Source organism: Peromyscus eremicus, chromosome 4 (assembly GCF_949786415.1).
Source record: "Peromyscus eremicus chromosome 4, PerEre_H2_v1, whole genome shotgun sequence".
Lineage (NCBI taxonomy): Eukaryota > Metazoa > Chordata > Mammalia > Rodentia > Cricetidae > Peromyscus > Peromyscus eremicus.
Genome location: NC_081419.1, coordinates 107,657,977 through 107,677,998, shown reverse-complemented (window position 1 = coordinate 107,677,998; position 20,022 = coordinate 107,657,977).

The following is a 20,022-nucleotide window of genomic DNA, read 5'->3' as shown; positions in this document are numbered from 1 at the left end:
AGGATTTGTTTTCAAGGGTTTGCCATAACTTTATTCCTGCATAGCATGATATTCTGAGTTTAACACACAAATTATGAAAGCAATATGTTTGAGCAAGGCATAAACATGGGTGAAGAGAAGGCTAAGAGAATAATGAAGAAATGTAGCTACAGTTTAACTTTCTCCAACAGCTGCACTGTTTGACCTTGCTGATAATGTGATCCAATTTTATTATTTATACATAGTACTTCTATAATCTGCAATAAAAAGGTCATAATATTTGAATCTGCATAAAGCTCTTATTGTCCCAATTCATAAGCATGACTTCTTCTCATCAAAATGATTAAATCAACAGTTATAAAAGTGGCAACTCTTAAAAATACTGATGATGGGAAAATATCAGAAAACTTTGATACTAGTGTGTGGAAAGAGTTGCTACTGAGGAGGGCATTGGTAGAGTTAGTGAAAGAAAAGAAGAATGTGCCCATAGATCAGAAGTTATCTGTTACCTAAGAGAAAGATAGAAAGCAATTTGGTCCTTCTTTTTTGTTTATCTATAGTTGAGAGATAAATGAACATTACTAACAATGTAACTGGGCAGGGGAATGTGTGGTGGCCTAGCTAACACATTTCCCACAATGCAAATCTCTAGCAAGGTTCAGTACTGTATAACTCTTGATATATTATTGCTGGTGCTTGGAGAGGCTGGAGCAAGCTAGAACAAGCTTCACACAACTCTATTCCTGCATTTTCTTTTGATTCCCAGGAAACTCCAGTGCAGAAGCTGATGTAAGAGAATAGGGAAGCAGAAAATGGAAAACAGAAAGGAAATTCTCCAGAAGCCCAATTTTTGGAGGGTCTGGAAGACTTTGTGCTGGAGTTACATGTCTCAGGAAGTCCTGAAAGGAAAAGAGCAAAACACCAAAGCATGCAGGAAGAAAGCAAGATCCTTCTTATAGACCAGAAACACATTTTCAAGCTTACTCTCTACAGTTAGCACTGAGGACAGACAAGCAAGCAAGGTGCAATCAAAGAAAACCTACTGCTCTTATCTTTGTGAAGGGAACAATTTATTGTACCTATCCATGATGAATGCAAGGCATCAGTAAGGTCGAACGAAAGGACTGCACCATAATACTTGTGTTGAATCTAATGAAAATCTAGACAATTCATTATTTTTGTTTTTCACAATGGCATTAGCGCATCAGTTAGAATTCCAAAAGATAAAATCTCTGAAAATTATTATTATGAAAAATAAAACAACATTTCCACAAAACTGCTGGCATTGCAACTAGAAGATGGGAAATCAGTATTAGCTGAAATGTGAATGGACAGAATAAAGCTGAAGAATAACAGCGTGAAAAAACAGAACACTGAGCTTAGGAAAACTGGAGGGACATGTTGATTTTAAAAATTAAGGTAATTAAAACTGATATAGAGAAATAGAAAGAGAAAAATGCAGACATGTTTGCTGTTCTGAAACCTGAGCTGGTGGTTAGAGTTAGGGTAGCAAGCCATCTCAGGCTCCCCAGAACTTTCCTAGGGTTAGCACTAAGAAATGTCTTGGGAAGCCTGTCAATTAGAAACAAACTGAACCAAATCCCCTCAACGGAGGGTGAGAAAAAAACAAAATCAACACAACAAAGGATTGCCCATCCAACAAGAACTTAACCATGTTTCTCAACAGGAACACTGGCAGAATTGAAGTCTAAGAAATGTCTAGAGCATTAAAGGTTTGTTCAGCTGGTGAAGCCATGTGTGGTGGCCCTGAAGTCCTAATGCTGAGGAGTCAGAGACAGCCAGATCAACTTCACAAGAAAACTGTGTCTCAAAACGGTTTTTGGTTCAGGTTGTGTACTTGAAATGAGGTCACCCATTGAGGAGAAGGGCAGGGAGAGATAATGCTTTAAATTTTTTCTTTGGGAATTTCATACATGCAGCCAATGAATTTCATTCATATTCACACCTCCACACTGCCCTCTTGTAACTTCTCCCAGATCTTCTCCCTACCACCTCTCTCTCCCCCTTTAGAAAATCATCCACTGATCCTGTCAATGGTGACAACGTTTATATGGGTGTGGACCATTCACTGGAGCAGTCAACTCCCCATGAACCACATCCTTGAACAAGGCTGGCTTTCTGTCCTTTAGAAGTTGTCATCTGTCAATAGCTCCTCAGCCAGAGGTAAGAGCTCCTGTGTGCCTCCCCATCCATGCTGGGATGTTAACTGGCTTGGTCTTGTCCAGTTTTTGTGCAGGTAACCACACCAGCTGAGAATTCAAAGGTGCAATGATCCTGTTGTGCTGCTTAACCCCTCTGTTTTACCCATGTTGTCCCCAACCTCTGGCTCTTACAATCTTTCCACCCCATCACCCATGATGAGCCTTGAGGGGAGGAAGTGTGATACAGACATCCCATTTGTGGCTGAGCATTCCACAGACACCTACTCTCTGCATTTTGACTAGTGGTGACTCTCTGTGTTAAATTCTGTCCATGGCACAAAGAAGCTTCTCTAATAAGGACTGGGAGCTGCACTAATCTGTGGATTTAGAGAAGTACATCTAGATGGCCATTTGATAGTGTGTTCATCTAGCAAAATAATAGTAGTAGGTTCACTGGTAGAACCTATGGACTCCCCAGCCACAAGTTATTGACCAAATTAACAATAACATATTTCCTATTATAGAACAGGCTTTAAATTCAATTGGAAAGCAGTTGGTTACCCCTATAACATTCATCACATCACACTATTGCCTGTAGGTATGTGTTACCAGGCTGGTCATTATTATAGCTCACAGAGTTTACATACAGGTAAGATTGTTGATTTTTCTTCCACAGAACCCTGTATAGCACCTTCTAGAACTATGAAAGCTAGCCATTAATAAGGAAGCTTCTAGATCAGTACCAGCTTGACTCCTCAACATCCTGTGACCAAAGTGTGATGTGTCCTCATCAATGCCATCATACCATCAACTTCTATTGGGCAACAATTTTACAAAATTTCCATGAAAAGAGACCAATATACACGGGTATATCCCAGCAATATTTTTAATAATAAGACAAACAAAATATAAAACAAATGCCTACTCAGAGAAAAAATATCTTTGTACATAAATTTTATAGTTACACAGGAATAGAAAAATCTAAAATTTATTTGCTTTTCTAGAACCTCAATAGATAACAAAACTTGAATTTAATAATTGAGAATAAAGAAGGAAAATACCCAAAAGTAAGAACTGGAAGCACAGATATAACTGATACAAAATATTTATAGGAAAATAATAAAACTCATACCAACAGGTATAAAATTTTAAAAATATTTCTATAAAAAAGCTTTAGAGAAGGTTGAAATTGTTGATAAATGAAAAGAAACTTTTGCAATAGTCAGAGGGTAAAACAGGATATGACATCTGGTCCAAACGCACAGAACAACTGAACCTGGGATGCTCAGTCCCAGTGGATACATCCACGACACAACTCCTTCACCTAAGACTTGGAGAACATCATGAAAGTGTCCTACAGAAAGACAGTAAGAACCAGAAGACCAGGAAGTCTGCTGTGAGATTGTGTCTCCCAGAAATAACAGAGAAGCTACATCCATGAATCCTCAACAATATGGCTGCCTAATCAAGACCTGAACAAGTACAACACCAAGACATGTTAACATGGAAAATGGAAATGTTATGAGGTCCCACCCATAGACAAAGAACTATAGGCAACTAAGGGATCTTGAGAGCCAGATAAGTAGTCTTCCCTCATGGAGGAGTAGCCTAATTGGTTACCAATACCAAGTGATCAGTCCTGAAATCATGTACATAGAACTGTAAACAGTCTCAGCAGGTTGTATCTATATATGCATACATATATATATACATATATATATATATATATATATATATATATAAAACCATAACAATTTAAAAAAATAAAAGGAGGCCAGGAAATTGAGAGGGAATAAAGTGGGGAGGTCATGGGAGAAGTTGGAGAAAGAAACAGAAGGAAATAATCTGATCATATTTTAATAATAGTCATTTGAATTTTGTAAGCAGCAGATTTTAATAGATATCAATTATATGTCTAACACAGCTATATACTGTGGGATGTCCTGTATGTTGTGAATATATGTTGCTATGATTGATTGATACATAAAACACTGATTGGCCAGTGGCCAGGCACGAAGTATAGGATAGGCAGGACAAATAGAGAAGAGAGGCTGGAAGGTGGAAGCTGGAGGAGACACCAGCCTGACATCCAGGGAGTCACATGTAAAGGGAACAGGTAAAGCCATGGAACATGTGGTGACATATAGAGTAACAGGAATGGGCTGAGTTTAAGTGTAAGAGATAGACAATGGTAGGCCTGAGCTAATGGTTGAGCAGTTTAATTACTATGAGCTTCTGGGTGATTATTTTATAAGCAGTTGTGGGGACTGTGGGGCTGGGCAGGACTGGGAAAAACTCCAACTACAGCTATATATGTAATATAGAGAGAGATATAAATACTAATGGATATATATGAGTTTTGAAAACACTAGGACAGTGCTGTCTTCCAGATACTGTAAGATTTTATTATGGACTCCTAAAGGACCACATATTCATGGTATGAAGGCTGCCTGCCATATATTTAAGCTTCACATGATTCAATCTGGCATTCTCTGCCCATATACTTAAAAGAAGGCAGAGTCCCATTTCCTGGTAAGCTCCAGACACAGAGAAGAATTCCAGCATCCATCACCATCAACAGCATGTATGCAAAATGAAAGCAGTACTTTGAGACAGATGCTTATAAAAAAAAAAAAAACTCAGAGTTGAAGAGGACTAGATGTGGGTACACAGTAGAAAGGATGAGTAAGAAAGGGAAAGCTTATAATCTTCAGAGCAATTTACTTAAAATACTTAGCTGGATGTTACCCAATCTATTCTTCTCATTCTCTGGATGCTTTTGAATCAAGCCTACTGTACTTTTAATATCTCTATTCGGTGATGTCTGTTGTAGACTCTGTGAATTAACTATGTTGTATTGGAAATAACAGACTCTAACTTAAGGAAATATGTTTGGGAGATGCTAAGATTGCTCTTGGAATTACAATGACTCAGTTGGCATCTATTTGGAAAAAATGAACAAACTCTAGTTATTATGGCAAATATTTAATCTTTCCAATGTCATCCTTCTTTCTGGGCTGATGTGTTTTACCAATTTCTTCGTACTTTTCATGTTTGATACCAAATATCAAGTGCTCTCAGTAGCTGTCCTTGTCTCCCCTTGCTTGTTTAAAGTAGTTTGGCCCATTAAAAATGACTGGAATGCTTTGATATTACATTTGCCACCAGAATAGCTACTACTAAGTCAGTGTAACTTAGCCTCTTCATTTCTGCCCTCTATTCTAATACTCTTATTTCATTTTGCTCTCACTACACTGGTCTACTGATTTATCCTATGATGGTATTATGTGAACTCTTTCTCTGGGGAGACATAAAGAAATGCACCCCCAACCAAGATAGGGTACCACTAGTGGCAAAGCAAAATACAGCTCCATCAAAGTTCAACATGGGTAACCAGTGAGTTTATTACAGTGGGATTACTTAAAGAGCATGGATGGGGGGTTACTTACAGGAATATGGATGAACCCAGAGCAGCCATACCACCCAAAGCTCTCTCTTCAGCATTGATGAAGACTTTTCTGTAGCTGCACATATGGATTCTCCCTTGGTTAACATTCCACCTTCTATATACCCAAGCATCTTTCAAGATCACAAAACTGCATACAATTAGGGCAGAATCTCATAGAACTCACTGAAAGGTACAGGAGGGAGTGACTGGGATCTGAGGTGAGAGTTGAATGACCCACTCTTCCTTTCTTTTTATGAGGATATGTCTTAGTCAATAGGCTCAAACTTGAGGTTCTTTGATGTGAAGTCAGGACTGCTCTGATGAAGACAGTGACTGCTCTCTAGTTAGCACTCTGGACCATTGCTGAGCAGTAAGTAGGTCACCAGTTCACAAAAAAATGACATGGAGAATTATTAATTATAAAAGCTCAACCTACAGCTTAGGCTTGTCACACTAGCTCTTATGACTTAAATTAACCCATTTCTATTCATCTATGTGTTGCCATGTGGCTTGTGGCTTTTACCTCTCCTTCTGTATGTCTTGATCCCTCTGCATCCAGCTAGCGACACCCCCTTTCTTCTTCCCCAAACTCTCTCTGTCCAAAAATCCAGGCTATACTTCCTGCCTATCTATTGACCATTTAGCTTTTTATTAAACCAATCACAGTGACATATCTTTATACAGTGTAATCAAATATTTCACAACATTTCCCCCTTTTGTCTAAATAAAAAGGAAAAGGTTTTAACTCTAACATAGCAAAACTATATACAATAAGAACAATTATCAGGTAAGAATTATAGTTACAATGTCCAATCCATTTGCATTTGTCAAATTCAGAGAAAATATTATTAATCCTATCTTGGTGAGTGCAAAGTTTTGTACCTAATTTACCTTCTATCATAACTAAGAAAAACTATAACTATCTAGTCTTCAACTACATCAAAGACCCCAGAAGCATATAATATTACCTGAGTAAACAGGAAGTGCAGAGCAAGCAACTTCCAAAACAAAGAAATGACAGAGACCTCTGGTTCTCTGGACAGTCACCCCAACTTTCCTCTGTAAAGTTGAGGCATCTATCTTTGGCCTATGGGCCTAAAATATCTGACAGACTTTTCTGTGAAGCAGAAATTTTTGAAGGACTGTCCTACCCTGTCTTGGCAAAGTTCAGCAGTTGCTTTCTTTTGTGTCCTGTTTGTCCAGTTTGGACAGCATAGTGTCAGCAGTCAAGGAAAGGGCAGTTTCTTACACAAATGGCTAGCTTTTGACACAAAGAAAGCAAACTCCATATGGAGGTTCTTTGATTTCCTTCATCTTTTTTTTTTTGACGTATATTGGTGCTGCTAGGAGCAGACATGTCCCACTGTCATGAAAACTCTATGTTATTATAACATTTAAAATGTCATATTCTGTATGTCTTTGAAGTGTTTGAAGATCACCTATCTATCTAAAATATATCTCTATATGACACTGAAAAACTACCTAACATGACTATAAGTTTTATTGTTATCGATGACTATTATCCTGTATTTCTTTATTATCCTAAATGACTTTTAAGGATTAAACTTTACATTACATTTTAAAATTAATTGTATAGATAAGATACCTTAAACAAGAATAAAAACATATATATAGTATAACAAAAATAACAAATTTCTATCAATATACAAAAATTCATACCAATGTAAAATATCTGAGACTAGTAGTTATTCAAAAGCAGACTCAATATTCTACCCTTTTATCTCATCATTTTTATACTATATTCCTTCTTTTTCCCTTCAGAAAGAGATCCCTGAATTTAATCTCCTTTGTTTAGCTTTCTCCCTGACCATGACCAGTAACAATTTGTAACCAACCCCCCTAAATGATGACAAACACTCATAACCTACTGAAAGACCAAAAACCACCCATCCAACCTCTTGGGAATGTAGGCATCATGTTTTCTAGACTGCTTCCTGTTGTCTGGGGGCAATGATATCATTAAGGAACCCTGAAAAAATTGGGATAATGATCAAGTCCTGGAAGAGCTAGCCATAACATTTGTTGTTCAGTCTCTGTGCAATGGGAAAATGCAAGGCTTATCTGTGGCTTTGTCTAGAATAGTTTGTGAGGCTGGACCATCTCAGCCAGGAGCTTTGAAACTGTTCTGGATGCAGAACTCTGAAGAAACTGCAACAGAGGCACTCTGAGAGGCTGGATCACCTGAGCAATCCATTTTCATTGGAACCTGATCCCCTTGCTCTGAAAACACACAAACTTTCAAAGGTAACATACATATATGTATGGACTGTGGTTTGTACACAAGTCAGCCAACGATGATTTTTTTGCTTTATGCTTGAATAAGCAAAATATATATAACTTGTCTTGAGGTTTATTTCTTTATATCTGTAGTCTAAGATTTTTCAGAAAGTCTCCTCCGATCAAACTTGGTTTCCTTTAACCTAGAATGAATCCACAGCCTTTTGTTTCCTGTGGAAACAAAAGCAAAACCTCTTCCCTAACACAATACATTTTTTTAATTACATTTTAAAGTTAAGGCATTCCTAAAGTGTCTAGGCTGGTTTAATTCAGCAGTCCCTTCCATAATTCAATGTCTCACAGCAGCTGCCATTTACTCATTAGCATTTAAAATTCTGAATTAACAAAGCACTATATAAGTGTTTAGGTGGAGGCCCTGCTGGCACCATATACCAAAGGAGTCTGGGATGATTAGGTGGAAGACCTACCTCTCTCTCTCCCCAGTCCCCACCTCTAAGAAAGCCCACCAAGAGTCAGTCCATCCTCAGGGATGCTCAAGACCACGTCTACAGGCTACTTAAGACCTGGTCGTCACACCTGCCTTGTGCTCTTGTGCTCTCTCCCCTGCCTTCCTGAGAGTTACCCGGAGTTACTGAGGCAAGAAAACCATTAGTTCAAACCCACACTGCATAGTCTCTTAAAAATTAATAAAGTCATTGGAAACAGCAAAAAATAGCAAATAGAATGTTTCAGAAAGACAACAACCTATGGTGAAAAGAAATCTATTTTCTCATAACAAAGGAGGAAAACAAAGAAGTCATGAAAGAAATGAAGAAAATGGAATTCTGAATCACATAGGTAATTAACAATAGTTACTTCCCAGGCATTTAGATCAACTAACTCTCACAAATCAAGTGGTCAAATGGATTGCTTCCTGTATCCAGAAAAGGTTTCTCCAATATCTCATGTCAGTTCAGTCTAAAGAAAAGGATAATGTAGCATAACTTTAGTACAAGTACAAGTCTAAGACATCTTGATGAGCAACTCTGTTGTTAATGGGTGCTCTTTCTTTTTGCCGGGGTTACAGTATCAGTCTACCTGATGAGTACATATCCATGCTATCCAAATCACAGATGAAAATTATGTTCAGAGAAGAGTGTTCCTGAATAGAGCCGAAGAGGATATTAAGAACATTGATTCCCCCATGAGTCCCCAGGAGAAATCACCTCAGACTGGGGTAGATTTCAATGAGGTTAACTTATAAACTGTCTGTGAAATACCGTGCATGTATTTCTTCATGCAGTCATCAGCCAATTTCTGATGGTGGAACATTTTATTTCCTAAAATCATGAGAAATATTTTAAATACCCATGAGATGCCTTTGTTTCTCCAGGACAACACATCTTCATGGTGGCTTCACACAGCATGTTCATAGCAAATCCTTTACTGTTTTCTGTGGTTGTAGACAAAAAGATACTATGTTTGCTTTCCCTATCCTGAAGTCTGATAAAATTTCACTATATAAATGATAACAGATTAGATAATAAGGAGATTATCTGTTAACTTCATAAACTTTTCTTGTATATTTCACAAATGATAAGGAAATATTCTTTATAAATCTGTCAAAACATTATTGACACATAAGAAACAGCAAAAATTCATATGAACAGTATATAAATTTAGGAATGTTAGCATGTGTAGATATCTGTGAAACTACCACAGTGAATCAAAACATAGAAGATTTCCATTAGTTTCCAAACTTCCATGACACCTGTTCAAGCCCGGCTTTCTCTCCACCTTGATCCTCAGTAGCTGCTCTTCTAAAATGCTGCATGGTGTCATATAAAGGGACCCACATAAATGTGCAGCTTTACATCTGATTTCTTCATTCAGTGTGACAATGATGACGATGTTGATAAGCATCCAGGTGGTTTCCTGTAGCATTGGTTTTTTGTTCTGTTTATTGCTGGATAGGATACTGGCCTGGATAAAGACCTCCACAACCCTAGCTTTGAAAGAACCTCAAGAAAAGGTAGGAAAGTGAAAGTCAGTCTGAGAAAACTTTGATCTGTCACTCGAATGCAGAGGGCCATATTCAGATAAAATTAAAAATTTAATTTCACAAGTTCCAGGCATATAATAGATGTTCAATAAATACTAAATGATGGAGAACTGTGCTTTGTATATACAATATGCATACCAGCATCATTAGCATGACATCATTTTTGCCCCTTGAAAGTCTGAAAAGTCATCAGATATGTATGTCTTACCACTTATTCCATTATTAATAAAGACATGTCTTCACTAGGCAAAGCTGAATCAACCAATGGCCAGCTAACTCCATTAATTTAACCACAATGAAGTGAGTTATGGCATCCTTTATTGGAATTTGTTTTCCTTGTGTTCATTAATAAGCACTCTTCCTGGGCCACTTAACTACCAAATGCATTACCTCTTGAAATCAGGTGAGTAAACTAGAATACAATAACAGTCGTGTCTGATGTGTTACAAACAAACTTTCATTTAAGTGTACATTTATTTTCCATCATTACCCTGGGAGTAAATAATTGACTTAGTCTGTGGAATGTCCTTTCTGATAACTCTGAAATATTTGCCTTAGTAAATAGATGATAACTATTATTATAGTACCCAGTGTATCCGTTATCTATTAGTGCATAACCATTTCACCATCTCAATGGCTTCGAGGACATGTAGTTTGTGTCTCAATTTCTGTTGCCCACACGTCCTTGAGTAGACAGGCCCTGTGCAAGGTGTTTTCATCTGTGATTTAACTACTAAAGGATATCCTTTTAGGCTCACATAGTAGTTGGCAGAATTAATTGCCTTGCTGGCTATCTGAAGGCATCTTTCCTGGGGGCTGCTTACCAACTACTGTCCTTAATTCCTTGCCATAAGGCTTTCTCAAACAGCTTACTTCATCAAACTCAGTGGGGAAGATAGTCAACTGACTGAAATAACCAATAAGATGAAGTATTGTGCAATTTAATTTAACAAAATAACAGAAGTGGCAAAGCATCACTTCGCTATACTCTGTTGTTTTGAAGCAATTGCTCACTCTGCCTACACTCAAGGAGTGAGAACTGCATAAGGGCATGAATACAAAGAAATGAACAAAATTTCAAGCCATTTTGGAGACTGTTGGCTGCACTTAGTATGTAATATAGCCTTACTAACTACCATATTGAACTTTCTAAAGGTTAAACCCCATAGGCTATGCAATCCCATGAGGCCACCCATGTGTAACCTTCTAAAGCAAGTCTCTCACAGACCATAAGGGAAGGAGACCCAAACAATGCAATTGGCTTTTACAAACCTCTCCGAAGATGGTATATCCTGAAGAACCTCTGTATAAAACACTGGGTCCTCACAGGCAGCCCAAATTGAAGGTGTCATTTATTGAGGGTTTGCTTAGAAGGTAAACAGTATTTTTGTATTTATGTTTTGATGTACATCAAGATACAGTGACATTTCACTGAGCCTCACAATCCATACATATTAAATACAGCAATAATTATTAATTCCATTTTCAGATGTGAAAATAGAGAATCAGAGAAGATAACTTGTCAAGGTCTCACAGCTGACTGCAAGTGTGTCTGGCAATTGCCTTGTTGGAGGAAGGCCTCCAGGACAAGGTCTTAACCCTTCCCCATGGCAGTCTGTATGCAACTATTATCTGTGCCAGGAGTTCAAAGGCCCAGTGCCACTTCCATAAGATACATCCTTATGAGTAAAATAACTTCTCCTCAGCTGTTCAGCTACAGGAGTGAGTAGGTATATTTTCATTTTGAGAAAGCAGCCACATAGTGATCCTCAGCTTTCTCACCTGCTGGGTCATGCTATCTTCTTTAGGATGTTGCAAAAGCAAAAGAGGTGGGCATATAAATCAACTATGCACATTTTCAAATCAGCAGATTCTGCAAACCCAGATGACCAGATTTGAGTGAGATATGATCGACTGGTTTTATTATGTGTGGTGAGCTTATTTAGTGGAAATTTCTAATTTCTCTCAAGGCAAAACTTCCCCACAGCATCTGATATATTGCATCCTTGGCCAACGCCTATACTTCTTAAGAACTTGCTTTCCTTAGTCTATAAAATGGGGATGAATCCTATTAAAAAGAGATACTAAGCCGGGCATTGTGGCGCATGCCTTTAATCCCAGCAGTTGGGAAGCAGAGGCAGGTGGATCTTTGTGAGTTCGAGGCCAGCCTGGTCTATAGAGCGAGATCCAGGAAAGGCGCAAAACTACACAGAGAAACTTGAAAAATCTTGAAAAATCAAAAGAGAGAGAGAGAGAGAGAGAGAGAGAGAAAGAGAGAGAGAGAGAGATACTATATTGAGCTAACATGTGTAAATTACATGGCACAATATCAAAATACTAAAGCAACAGAATAATTAGCTGGAGCGCCTTGTAAGAAATCAAGAAACAAGCAGTGCAAAGATATATTGTCCAATAATCTACCATTTCTCCAGGAGAAAAATCATGGGCCAACAGGCATTTCTCTCTGCATTCTTAGAAAAAATAGTCCAGGCAGCAGGGGCAGAGTAGAGAGAAGGAGATATGAAGAGTCCATCTGTTGGGAGACAGTAGTAGAATGAAAATCCCTCACAATGGTTCCTTCTTAGACCTTATTTTTGTCTTTTCTTGTGCATATAAATAATCTCCTCCTGAGCCACTGTAAATAGTATCTGGGCATTTGTTTGTTTGCTTGCTTGCTTTAATGTTTGTTTTTTAAGATAGAGTTTCTCTGTGTAGTTTTGGTGACTGTCCTGGAACTCATTCTATAGACCAGGCTGGCCTCAAACTCACAGAGCTCCGCCTCTCTCTGCCTCCCAAGTTCTGGGATTAAAGGCATGTGTTGCCACTGCTCAGCTAGTATCTGGGAATTTCTTGCTCAGTGATGTTTGGACACCTTTGTAATAAGTTGTGGGGCCTTGGCTACAAAAGGAAAATCAGACAGGGATTAACGGGCCTTTATTCTGAACTCCTTAGGCATTTACTTCAAATATTCTGGAAGTTAGCAAGCTTTAAAATGGTGAAATTACCAAAGGCTTTTAAAATCAGGACAGAAATAATTACACTTGAACTTACAGTGAATAAACATCAAGACAGAGCCCAGATGGAGCCATGATCCACACAAAGGGAAAGAGGAGTCTTCAAGACAAAATTTTAGAAGTTCACATTCAGAAAGAAGATGCTCAGAAACCATCTCTCCACTTTGTATTATACTCAATAATAGTGGCCACAGGGCAGGGGGCTCTGGGGCTTTATCTGGTGCCTGGCAGAGAAGCTCCGGAACCAAAGTTTCCTTGATTTGAGAAACAGAGAACCAAGTATGTAGGTAGAGTTCCTTAAAATTTCAGAACTTCATTTTTTTGTCTTTTCTCCTTTTACTACTCCCATTTTAATTGTACTTTCCATTTCCTTCTCTTCTTCTTTCACTTCCTTTCCTGCCTTCAGTTTTCCCTTGTTTCCTTCCTTTCCCTTTCTTCTTTTTGTTTTTCCTCATCTATAAACTGTTGTAGAATATGTTTATGTTGTGGAACATTTGTTTAATAATGCAAAGATGTGTTGCATTTTTATGTTGCATTTGTTTAACTCTGTGAAGCTGTGTTACTTTGCCTGTCTAAAACACCTGATTGGTCTAATAAAGAGCTGAATGCCAATAGCAAGTCAGGAGAAAGCATAGGTGGGGCTGGCAGGCAGAGAGAATAACAGAAAGAGAAAACGAAAGAAGAGAGATTGAGGAGCAAGAAAAGAAAGCGAGAAGGATGCCAGGGGCCAGTCACCCAGCCACACATCCAGACACGGAATAAGAAGGAAAGAAAAGACATACAGAAATAGAGAAAGGTAAAAGCCCAGAGGCAAAAGGTAGATGGGATAATTTAAGTTAAGAAAAGCTGGCAAGAAACAAGCCAAGCTAAGGCTGGGCATTTATAAGTAAGAATAAGCCTCCTTGTGGATTTATTTGGGAGCTGTGTGGCGGGTCCCACAAAGGAGCAAAGAGCAAAGAGTAAAAACAACCAACAACAATAAACTTCAAGTTAATGAATAGCTCAGGATCTACCAAGATCATAAAAGGACCAAGTAAAGCTGCATGTGAGTTGATTTAAAATACAACCTGAAAGAAGTCCCCAAACAAGGAAATCCCATCATTCTGAGACTTCAAGTGCATTATCAAAATGTTATCTCAGGGGCCAGACAGACAGCTCAGTAGTTAAAAGCACTGGCTGTTCTTCCAGAGGACCCCAGTTTGGTTCCCAGAGCCTCATAACCACCTGTACCTCCAGTTCCAGGGAATCTGGCATCTTCTTCAAGCACACACATATTTGGTGCACAGACATACATCCAGGTAAAATACACACAAAAAAATAATAATTAAAAAATGTTTCAGTAAATGGTGTTTAAAATTTTAATAAAAACTTTAAAAAAAATAAAACTTTATCCCCATAACAGTTCTAGATAAATATTTGCTCTTTTAAGGAGGAAATGAGGATAAGCACATATCAGACTGAAGAATCAGCTAAACACATTCCTAACTAAAATTATTCCATCATGTGAATAGCCTTCCTTCTTTTGGGGGGATGGCAATAAGAAAAACAATTATATAAGCCCAAGAAAAGAAAATTAATAAATAAACAAAAAGAAAACAGTACTAATAACAACAGATAGTAAAATTCCCAAACTACTCTTCAGGGGGCTCATGACATGTTCTTTGTAAGTAGAAGACCTCCTCAAAATTATAAGCAAATAATTCTGGATTTCAAGAGGAGCATGGCTGGCAAATGGCAGACTGCTTCAGACTGGTTCAGTTTCATGAATGAGGCCAATCTTCCCCGAATATAGCTTGGACTCACAAAGATATGATTTCTCGGACATTTGAGGGAGTGTGGGAGGACAAAAATGTTGCATACGTAAGTGTGATGGTACCCCAGTACTGCTTTAAGGACTTTATGAGCATTGGTTTGTTTCATCCACACCTCTTAAGGTGGGTGGAACGATTACCTCACTTTATAGATGAGCCACCTGAGCTCAAACGGTTGACATAATTTGCCTGAGGTCATAGGAGGAATGCATGAATCTGAGCTTCAGCAGCCCAGTTCTAGAGTACATACCTGTTACTACAACAGCATGTTTTGCCTGTACCTATGTTCCATGTGGAATCACTGACAGACAACCGGTGGTTGTGCCGGGAGGGCTTGCTGAGGAAATGCTGCCGTTTATGTTTGTTTTTGATTTTATGATATGATGGATTCTAAAATGGCTGGGTGTGAAACAATGTTTACAGTGCTTAGTAAACGGATGAAGGAAGTATATCTGTATAAGGTAATAGAGAGTTAATGAAATGTAAAATTTTGAATAACATCTGGGTAGGGCTATGATAGTCATGTAATTTGCCTGCAATGTAAGGTAATAATGTTCATTTTAGATGCACAGAAAAAGTAGAAGTAAAAGTTTCTATTTTGAGATGACTGGATAATTCAGTCATTGTCACATCCAACTTAAAACAAAAACTTTTTGCTATAGTTTTAACCCAGTAGTAGATAGCCATATCAAAAGCCATACTATAGAAGTTTCTTAAATAGATAGATAGATAGATAGATAGATAGATAGATAGATAGACAGATAGATAGATAGATGATAGTGTGTGTGTGTGTGTGTGTGTGTGTGTGTGTGTGTGTGTGTGTGTGTGTAAAAGGAGTTTAAATGCTCTTACCATGTAAAGGGGTGTGTGTGTGTGCAATACCCCCAGCTAGGCATCATATGCTACTAAATAAAACCCCAGTACCAAGAATAAGCTACATCCTTCTGAGTCATCAGTCCCAAAGACTTACCCCACCCTGAAACATTTTTGTCTGTTGTCAGTGCTCTTGATTACTTGCTACAACATGACAATAAGGCCCTATTGCTAAAAGCCACACATACTAATGTCATAGAATATGGAGAAATCTAGCTGGTACTCAAATGGAAGCTTCACCCCTACTGGCTAGCATTCATAGTGCTGGAAGGTGCTGTACACTCTACTGGAGGAGAGAAGTAATCATCCAGCCTCACACAACTACAAACACTATGAGCTACAATAATGACCAGCCCTCAAGATGTACCCACTGGGGCAATAGTGGCAGGAATGTTATAGGATATCCAACTGCCTTTGGGTTGGATTTAAGGCCTACTCCATGAGATGAAACTCATACCTGATACTGTTAATAAGGCCAAAAATTTGGATAGGTCTTTTGCCCAGGGGAAAAATTATTACTATTATTCTGTTAAAGGAGCATAACAATAAAACAACTCTGAATAACATTGCTAAATCCATAGATAAGTGCATCTGTCAATGTTCACCAGGGAAGTTTCTTTTTGCAATATATGGTAATTTACACAGAGACCTACAACTGTACAATATACAGAGAGTCAAAGGATTTGCAGTGCTCAGCCTTAAATGGGATGTCTTTATAACTGCCCTCCCCTAAAGGATCAGGGAATTATGTAGAAGATGGAGCAGAAAGATTGTAAGAGGCAGAGGTTGTGAATAACTGCAAAGAAACCTCATTTTCCAGACACACAGGGCTAATAGACACATGAACTCACAGAAACTAGGGCAGCATGCACAAGACCTGCATGGCGTTAGGGAAATGGGGGAAGTGGGCACAAAGTCCTGTGCCCAGCTAAAAAGGTATTTGCAATTGATAGCTTCTGGGAGAGGGAAAAACCAGTTTTCTTCAACGGAGTGACACTGGGTGTATCAACCACACTCCAGGGCAGGCCCCATGCTCAGCATGAGCTGGTCAACGCAAATCAGACTTTTTCTTATTGCCACTTTGTTTTGTTTTTAAGAGAGAAAAAACCATGAAGTTGGGTGGGTAGGGAGGTAGAGGGAGATCTGAAAGGAGCTGGGGGAGGGGAAAGAATATGATCAAAATAAATTGCATGAAATTTCCAAAGAATAAATAAAACTTTTAAAAGAATATACTTGCTTAAGAAATAGTAATATTTTAAATATAGATGATGCATGGTTTGAGCAGTCAACTTTTCTAAACAAGAAGCATCATCAAGGAGTGTTTATCTGTTTTATTGATGACTTAACTATGTTTGTTTTCTCAATTTTTCATTCACTGGAGTTTTGACCTAAATCTCAGAATAGAACCAATGGTTAATTAGCTTAGATTTGAAGTTCATTCCAGTTGGAGACTTTCATAGCACACGTTCGTGGTTTCCATCCACAACTTAACACAATTAGTACACTTGAAAAGACTCACAACTTCTTAAGTTTTAATCAGTTTGGGATGAGATTCAAGGTCTTGGTGAAGCCTGAAGCCAAGCTCTTCTCCCCTGCCTCGGGTCAGGTTACTAAGCTTTACAAAAGTCTGGTTTCAAGACCCCTCTGCCTACTCCCCTTCCCCCATTGGCTGGTGGGGGGGGGGGGGGAATCAGCTTTGGGGAAGTGGGACTGACATTCCCTCCCAGATGTCAGAGAGTCACCTCCCCTGAACAGCCATGATTTACAGGGGCAATAGGAGAGGAATTCCGTGGCAAAGCCCTTTGCAGAGTCCCCTTCAGGTTACGGCTGTTGACGGGATCCTTGTGGTTAGATATAGAACACAGCCGGCAATTCTAAACCACAATCTGCAGCCATACTAAATCTTCATTTTATGAAGACAATAGCAAATTCAATTAGGAACTCTGAAGCTCCAGGGGAGCAGTCAGATGGTGAACAATTAGCTGTGATTGCCTCTTTTCTATGGGGATACATTCTTCACCTGCAGTCAAGGGCTACCCAGAAAGGTGTAAAATTCTTTCTTGACTCAGAAAAACATCAAAGCAGTCCCTTCTATTCTGAGCTGAAAAGCCAGACCCAAGCTAGTGAGTGGCTAAAGCTTCAACACACACACACACACACACACAAAAAAAAAAAAAAAAAAAAAAAATTAAGAACTATTTCATTTAAATAAAGTCCACCTGCATTTTCTAAAAGAGTAAGTGGCGATGCCAAATAAGGACCTGCAGGACGTAATTCCAAGCCTGGAATATCTCCCCAGAAATATCAACTATGCGACCTATTTGCAAAGGTCCTTTTATAGGTTAAAAGACAGACAGACAGAAAGACAGACAGACAGACCGACAAACCATGGAGAATAACCAAAAGCAGCATTTCTTCCACCATGCTCCAGGGAGTTAATTTATAAAGATAATTAAATGAAAGTAAATAGATGGGAATGCCCTGTCTCTTGCAGTTGGAACACAAATGAGGCTTGACAGTTTTTTGGGTTTGTTGTTGTTGTTGTTGTTGTTGTTGTTGTTTTTACACAATCAGAACGTAATTAATCTCTACGGAGTACTGGGAAACAACCTGGAGAGACATTTTGAAGACACTCTGTGTTACTGGGAAAGATCAAAGAGAGAAACCGAAGTCCTTTTAGTGGCTGAATATGGGGTGTTGCCCTTGGTGGATAGCCTGGGAGTCAGGTCAAGCTCTGGTGCACACCTAGCAGGACAGAGACCCTCCTTAAAAGCACGGAGACTTGATATTTGCATATGTAAATGAAAAAGTTGGATGACTGGAACCTCGAACGTCTTACGAGTTCAAGTAGACTGGTATTAGAAAGCACTATAGGAAGCATACATCCCGCCAACTTTCTACACGACCTCTTTCTTGCCCAGCCAGAAAAAAAAATATGAAATTGAATATTTCTATTTTTCATGTGAAAATGGGAGCGGAGGTGGGTAGGATACAAGGGATGTGTCCTGTAAAAGAAACAGTTTTTGTTTTAGATTTCAAACGCAATAGAAATCCCAGCTCTCCGGGGATGTTGGGAGACTGTGACCCTAGCCATCTACTTACCTGACCTTTAGCAGCAGGGAATATGCAGCAACAAGTGGGGCTGGGAAGCGAGCTTCCTAAACCAGTCTCATTCCCTCCAACTCCTGCTCGTTCTGTGAATTATTGCACCACCTGGCACCGGGAATATTATTGACTCTGGAGCAGAGAGCTTAATTTTGTAATAAATTTTACAGATTGCTAACTGAAAAACAAGAACAAAAATGAACTAGTAGGTAGCTGAAACCGCTGACTCTCGCTGCTCCTTCCTGCCCCTGGGTAATTTATGGCAGCAGAGCTGGGCTCCCACACCACCACTGCCACTTTGGCGGGGCTGCTCTGCTCACCGCTGGTGGGGCAGCAGGCCAAGGAGGAAGCCATGCCGCTTTGCCTGTGGATTTCCAACCACACTGCGCATGCTGGAATTCTTAACAGCCAGCCCTGTAAGTCTCAGCCTGGGGGATCTCAGAGGTAAAAGTTAATGGGAAAGTTGGGGCATAGTTGTGATGTTTGTGCAGACAGGGGAGCCAAAACGATTACGCGGTGTTCTAGGCTTCAGGATCTGTGTCTATTTGAGAGATTCTCATTCCCTGCCTCCCATGCTTTTCTGTTCGAGATATATTTATGGAGCACTCACTATATAAAGATGGGGGGATTCATGTGCTGGAGCTAAAAAGTGTCAAAAACACAGTATCCGACTATCAGTTATTGCTCTGAAACAAAACACCCCTGAACCTAATGTCATGAATGTGGCTGGTCTAGGAAGACCTTGGTTAGGACAATGTGGCTCTGTGCCAAGAAACCTTTCTGCCTCCAGCAGGTAAGCCCAGACATGTTCCTGTGAACATGAGCAGGAGCCTAAGAAAGACAAAAGACAAAAGCATGCCCAAGCTCCTACTAAAATCAAAATTGCTACTATCCCATTGGCCAAGGTCTGATTCATGGTCAAGTCCAAGTGCAAGAAGACAGTACCAAAAGAGATGAATATGGACAGACATGAAAAAAACAGAATCCTTAGTGCCAACCAGCCAACCAATACACCTCTAAAGATCTTGTAGCAATGCAAGAGAAACAGGTGTATAAGTGCTTCTTGGATAATGACAGAGGCTGAAATAACAACAATAACATCACGTGGAGAAGCAGCAGCTGTCATGAGGCTTGGCTAATCGGGCACTGAGGCAGGAACCTTCCGCTATAGGATGTGGTGCTTGTAAGGTGACCTTTGAAGGGTGTGCAGTAGAACATACAGGGGGGTAACATGGATAGGAATTGAAAATATGAAAAGCAGTACACAGAAGGCTAGGGGTTTGTCATATGAAATACAAGACAAGACAATTTCAGTCCCTACTGTCTCTGT